Below are 7,175 nucleotides of genomic sequence, written 5' to 3' on the forward strand. Positions count from 1 at the left end.
TAAGGGTCCAGTAAATGAAAAGACCCAGTCCCTATTGAAAATTCCCTCTAATTAGATAACAGCTAAACTATAAGCTGATTTTCATGGTGTACAAAATGCATACCTTAAACTCTGGATATTTCAAGACAGTCCTCAAGGAAACTATTGTGAGGCAGTCCATCTTCTTGGAAGGCTGTAGTGATTGTCTTTTTTTTGTGTCTAGCTGAATTCTGCTGAAAGAATTTATTAGTCTCACTATCAACCTTGCCATGCATTAATTTTTTTAAAGACCACACCTGTAATCAAAATCAAAGCATTACCTTTTTCTAAATATATACATCAGTATCATCACCAACAAAGACAACCTTGTCTTGAAACACAAGCTTAATATAACATGAAACCAATCATTGCAATGACCAATGTTTCAAATTTATTTATATTAACAGTCCTTGACCAGTCGAATTTGATCAATATTTTCATTAGTTTGTCACTATGAAGATACCGTAATTTTCCAACTCAGTCTCAGATAGACATACACGGAGAAAATTTGTGGCTGGATCGGGAATTGAACCTAGGGACCTCTGTGCAAGATTTTACCAGTTGGTGCCGTGACTACTCTTGTCCTGCCAGGGGTGAAATGAATCTGGGTTGTGTGTCTTCGACGGCAAAGACAAATTAAAGGGAGGAATTTAGTAGTTAGGGCTACACGGACCGTGGATATCGACCTGGATAGCTCAGTGGTTAGAGCACCTGACTAGTAATGCAGGGATCCTAGGTTCGACTCCTGGTCCAGCTAAATATTTTCTCCTCCCCTATACTGCATTCCGTGACGTAACTTGCGCAGTGTTAAGTTTATACGTGTATCAAATTAAAAATCTAGGCCCACTGGTCTTCATTGTGGAATGAATAGTAGGATTGTTACATATAATGTCCGAAATTACAAACGTTCACAGAAAATACCAAAGATATGACCGAAATTAAAAATTATTGAAGTCGTCAAAGGAGGGACCAAATTTTTTTACTGTGAATATGATAGTAGATGTCATGTATTACTGAGGTCATTTTAGCTCCTCTCTCGGTAATTTTTGTCATTTTTTTGGTAATTTCTGTAAATGGTACCGTAGTAGGCTAGTTTTGGTCATTCCTGCACTGCGGAATGACTTCCCACGTGCCCTGGCCTTGTGCTTGTTTAGCCTATCTAAAAATGGAATTTTCTGCCATTTTGGGCTCTTTAAACTCAACACCTTTTCTAAACGGTAAAAGTATCTAAAGAACTTTGGTATCCCTTCCCTTTAAGAATGTCTTTGGATCCGCCCTTGATGGATCATTAATGGTTTATTTTTTATTCAAATGAACGAGACAATATCGTCAATTGATCCGCAGGTTCCGGCATGTGTTTTAAAAGGGTCTGAAGTTAACAGAAATACCAAACCCGCCCTCACTATTACACATATGTTGTTATCTATTCGAGTTTTTATCTTGTTTCATCAATAAAGGGAGCATATATAGCGCTAAAAAAAAACAACACACACCCCGATCTGATATATATGTATGTACTTAGCTGCCGCCACTGCAGTAGATAAAAGTAAATAGCGTGTCCGCATTGATAAGCTTTCTTGACAAGTATGGAATGAGAATACTAATAATTTTAATGCATGTATGCATCGAACTTGTTTTAATACATACGAGATAAATTTACCTATAATTCTGTAGCCGTCAAATGTTTATACATCATATAAGAAATCTATTTTATCTTATTTACATTCGATGTGCTTGGAGTGTGCGCAGTGCAGTTAAGGTGTACCATATCAAATTTATAGAGAAAAAACACTTGAAAATAAATCATAATTATTTCACTTCATAATAATTTTCTCCGCTATTGCATTCAATTTCCGTTAGAGAAATCGTCAGTCTAATGATTTTCAAAGCTGGCAGTCATGTCACATGCATCTATTACATTTCTTTGCATTTGTGTGTATTCCGGGCAGTCAATGTGTATTTGTATAATCTAAGGCTCCTTGTCAAATCTGCACAATATTTACCCCTGCGTTGTACTTGTTTAGTTCTGAAACTCTGACATAAAACAATCACATTTGCGAAAGAAACAATCAAGAAATTTTCATGTTTGGAAATGTCTATAGTTTGTATCAGTGTGATCGGAAAAATAATAAAAGCGCAAAACGTTTTCTTAACATAGTAAATTTTAGAAAATAGAAAAAAACTTTTGCTGCTGTTGTGAAATAGCAATTTAATAAATTATTTACGTTGTGTGTTTAAAATCCTTGATAAGTGATACTGAAAATTAAAGAAAAATGCTCATTAATGTAGACAAAAAAGCACCGTAGGAAAGGTTTTCATTCTTTTCTGACAGCTTAAGTTTAAAGGTCAACTGAAACGAAATATAACTTTTTCCATATTAAGTATGTATTTGCTTCATTTAGATCGTATAAAATGATTGTGCGGGTTTGTTCGGTTCATTTTGGTCATATATCCGCGATACGCGCGGATAAAGATAGCGCACCTGTGTCAGAGCAGAAAATATTGCGGGAGTTATGCCCCTTTACACGAACCCGCCATATTGAAACTAAAGACGCTAATCAGCAGGTGACGTCCGGTAAACAACGAGTAAATATGGTGTTTTGTGCGGTTCCTGACTGTAAGGTTTAATATAGACAGAGTAACAATGTTTAGTTTCCCCACACACACAAAAAATTGCGGAATTTGGGTGGGGAAATTAAAAACAATGGATTAATTATTGGCCGTCGAAGCACTCTATTGAGGACTGTTAGGCCTACATAATAAGCCGTCCATCAGCTGTCCATGGCATGGTCTTTGCATGGAACACTCAAGAATGCAATGAAAGAAAAAGCCAATCCCAATTCTCTTTGATTACAAACCGCTACACGTAGCTACAAAGACCTGAAAGGGCCGAAAACGGAAAACAGATTTGGACTTTCCCCTTCATAAACAAAACTTCCAGAGCTGTGGAGAAAAGAACGTAAGTTTTGATGTAAATGATATTGGCTTTTTTATTGACATTGATATAGTATGACACGATTTATTTGTTTATTTGTTCTCTATACGAATATCCTCTACCCCCACCCGTCACACAATTATTTCATACTGAAGCTTATTTTTATTACCCCCCCCCCCCCCCCTTCATGCAGTCACACAAGTCATTCATAACTGAAGTTTACTTTCATTCATTTGTTTATATTAGTTTATATGAGTTAGAAGTTGATGACAATGTCCGAATCATTCTTCCCCCACCACCCAATTCCAAGACAATCAACAAAAACAACCAATTCCATTCAATGTCATATGATCCTGCCATTCAAAATGATTAAATCATGAATGGGACAAACACTTATGAAATGACTACACAAACCACATATGGAATGATTGCAAGATTTGTACTAGAGCCACAAAATGACATGAATTGTATTATCAAATTTGTTTTCAAAAATATTACACATTGGTGTAAATTTAATGGATACTTTGAATGTTCAATTGTTCATGTAACATACATGTACATACATATGTATACAAGTTAGGTGAAGGATATCAAGTAAATATCTATGAATATTATTCTAGATTGAAGTGAACTTTTGCAAATGTGTAAATTAGAATCATAGCCAATATGCATGTTAAGTAACTTTGTATAAAATCTGAATATTTTTTCACTTGTGTTCTACACTCATGCCCTTTAGATTTTTTACACTTTGTCCATGATGTTACTCTCGATACTGTTACTAAATTTGAATACAAACTCAATACAGTGTCAAACATGAAAAAATTGTAAATTTTTCTAAAATTCATTATTTTTATGCCATAAAGGTAAATGATTTTAAAACAAGTAAATATAGGACACATATTTGTACTGAGTTTTCTCTGAAGTACAATAATTAATATAAAATCCAGAAATAGGTATAGAAAAATCTACACAAGTAGTAGTACAATAAAAATATCACTAGTCGAGTATACTTAATCAGCTTTATGATATACATGCAACATGACTAAGTACACATGATCCACATTTGATTAATTAAATGCAGAGCATATATTTATTTATCCATGCTGATACTATGCAAATTTCCCAAGTTACAGACCCCCCCCCCCCAAAAGAAGCAATTTTACAATTTACTAAATAGATAAATTGTGAAATTGATAAATGAATATTTCTTACAACCATAGTTTTGATAATATTCTTATAATTATGAGATGGAAAATTAAACTTGTATCATTAAATAAATCCAGTTGTTGGAAAAAGAAACGGAATACATGTACAAATTTTACATGTAGGTCAATTTTGACCATTGACATACTTATTTTCATTTTTATCTACTAATTTGCATTAAATTATTTGAAATACTTGAATAAATTAGCAATTTCAATCTAGAAAATATTAAAGAACATTGGTATTTAATAGTATCTAGACATTTATTTTACAATGCTTCATTAATATGAAAATTAATTTTCTGCGACATTTGAATTTTTTTGTTTTTCTTCACCTCAAATATGTACATTTTTTAAATTGACCCACATAATTAGTATGTATGTGAGTGGATATTCATAATACTAGACAATAAGTACATGTTTATTGAATTGTAACGTTTTGTTATATTTCAGATTAAGCCTTTGAATTGATGCAGGAAGTGATCAGTTTGGCTCCTACAGAAACTCCAGGAAGTTAATATAATGGATGTTGTTGGTAATTCTCCTGCCCCGATCACAAATTCCTACCAACATGTGTCAAACTCAGGTGACTGGGACCTGTAGACCTTTTGGATTTAACCCAAATTACATATATGTAAATTGGTGATATATATTATGTACAATATAAAAACTGAACATCAAACTATGTTTACTTGTTTATATTTATTTATATCACTTATGAAAAATGCATTAAGAATTTATCACACATTTAAATTAATACCAAAGGGTATTTAAATCCACAGTGCTGTTGTGATGGAATGATTTCTTATCATAGTCACAACGCAGGATAGAAGAACTTTCCAATTGTTTTTCCCAAGCTACTACCAGATCTCCAATATGCATGATGTCTGTAAAATCTGTTAAAAAAATTATGAAGAATTTTAAAATTTCAAATATAATTGATGACTTTCATCTAACCAAAAAAAAAAAAAATTGTGGGGGGGATGGGGTTACTTTAAATATGAATGATTTTTCAGGAATTAATTTCTGATTTAAAATTGACATAAAATGTACACATGGTTAGACAGTAAAATGGGTAAAGATAAAACATAAGAAATTGATTGAGGCACATTTTATGTTTATTTGAAAGGAAGTGCATAAAAGGGTCAACAATTCAGTGGGTTTAGATATTGAAATAGGAGAGGTTCATTATGACTATGGCTCATAGTGAATCAGGAGACCGAGTGCCTGCCCCATTGACCATTGACATACTTATTTTCATTTTTATCTACTAATTTGCATTAAATTATTTGAAATACTTAAATAAATTAGCAATTTCAATCTAGAAAATATTAAAGAACATTGGTATTTAATAGCATCTAGACATTTATTTTACAATGCTTCATTAATGACTATGACTATGGCCGTGTCATAGTGAATCAGGAGACCGAGTGCCCCCCCCCCCCCCCCCCCCCCCCAATATTAACTTTGAGTAATCATAACAAAATACATACTTGTGAATCAATTCCCCCTCCTCCAAGGGACCAATATTTTGTCTGCATTCATAATAAGCTGTTCCTATAACCAATCTGTTGAGACAGTTTGCCACAACAAAACCTTCGTGATCTGTGATGCAGGACACGCCCACTTCTTCAATCCTATGCACTGCAACATTTGGACTCCCTTCTTGAGGGCATTGCGATGACATTACTAGCCTATATGATCACCTGTTAGAATAATAGAAAACTAGTCTTAGAAATACATGCTGATGCACTTCTGAGCTTTGAGTAATCGTTTCGTTTTCATTAAAAGTCTCATATAAATAATTAGCCTAAATTAACAAACCATTGCATATCGACCTCGCATATCAGATGGTGAACAGGTGAAGGGCATTCGTCCGATTGATCCTCGCTGTTTTCTGAATAACTATCGTTTTCCACTAGTGGGGATGCGTCTCGCTGTACAACTGGTTCGTATTGGCAGGGCTGCACATTAACACTAAGCGATATATCTATTTCAGGAATACAATCTTCCGAATGATTTTCATATCGTGCCGCCAACGATATGTCTATCCAAGGGCCTCAAGATGTATATAAAACTTGTATACCTTTGACTTGTTTGGTTCTTTCTTTTACGTCCCGTGGAGGAATTACTTACGACGGCGTATTCGTGCCAATTTACCTAGCAGAAAAAATAAAAATAAATCGTTTCTACGATTTATTAAGTCGTCGAAACGATTTAAAAAGTCGTTTCTACGATTTAGAAAGTCGTTTCTGCGATTTAGAAAGTCGTTTCTACGATTTATTAAATCGTTTCCAGGGCCGTAAGTAGGGTTCTAAATCAGGGGAGGCAGGGGATTGGGGGCCGCCGATTGACTTTACGACTGAAAATGACACTTTTTAAATCCCAATTTATCATGTTTGTGTTTCATTTGTACTATGTAAAGAATCGTAATATGGTGTCAAAGACAAAGGTGCTTGTCTTCATTTTAAACATATATCCTATAATATAACATTTATATAATTTTATTTTCTTTTTTGCCAAAAAATCAGACGAGGCAGTTGCCTCGTCTGCCTCATCGGCAGTTACGGCCCTGGTTTCTACGATTTAAAAAGTCGTTTCTACGATTTATTAAATCGTAGAAACGATTAAAAAGTCGTTTCTACGATTTAAAAAGGCGTTTCTACGATTTAGAAAGTCGTTTCTGCGATTTAGAAAGTCGTTTCTACGATTTAGAAAGTCGTTTCTACGATTTAAAAAGTCGTTTCTACGATTTAGAAAATCGTTTCTTCGATTTAAAAAGTCGTTTCTACGATTTATTAAATCGTAGAAACGATTAAAAAGTCGTTTCTACGATTTAAAAAGTCGTTTCTACGATTTAAAAAGGCGTTTCCACGATTTAGAAAATCGTTTCTACGATTTAAGAAGTCATTTCTACGATTTAAAAAGTCGTTTCTGCGATTTAGAAAGTCGTTTCTACGATTTAAAAAGGCGTTTCTACGATTTAAAATGTCGTTTCTACGATTTAGAAAATCGTAGAA

The 7,175-nt window shown here is 33.9% G+C and overlaps 3 long non-coding RNA genes across 4 annotated transcripts in view; 1 reads left to right on the forward strand and 2 right to left on the reverse strand.

Annotated features, from left to right (window-relative positions):
• Positions 1-305, reverse strand: part of LOC130053193 (uncharacterized) — a 3,730-nt gene extending 3,425 nt beyond the window's left edge. For both annotated transcript variants that reach the window (XR_008801701.1, XR_008801700.1), the window contains exon 1: positions 104-305. This is a non-coding gene — a long non-coding RNA (uncharacterized LOC130053193). The remainder of the gene's footprint in view (positions 1-103) is intronic.
• Positions 306-2,369: 2,064 nt separating this feature from the next.
• On the forward strand, positions 2,370-4,837 carry LOC130053190 (uncharacterized). The gene is made up of 2 exons (XR_008801694.1): positions 2,370-2,977; positions 4,609-4,837. It is a non-coding gene; the product is annotated as an uncharacterized LOC130053190 (long non-coding RNA).
• On the reverse strand, positions 3,374-6,186 carry LOC130053188 (uncharacterized). The gene is made up of 3 exons (XR_008801692.1): positions 5,980-6,186; positions 5,649-5,861; positions 3,374-5,051 (listed from the first exon to the last, which is right to left on the reverse strand). It is a non-coding gene; the product is annotated as an uncharacterized LOC130053188 (long non-coding RNA).
• Positions 6,187-7,175: the final 989 nt, after the last annotated feature.

The sequence above is a fragment of the Ostrea edulis genome, chromosome 3 (genome assembly GCF_947568905.1).
Source record: "Ostrea edulis chromosome 3, xbOstEdul1.1, whole genome shotgun sequence".
NCBI lineage: Eukaryota > Metazoa > Mollusca > Bivalvia > Ostreida > Ostreidae > Ostrea > Ostrea edulis.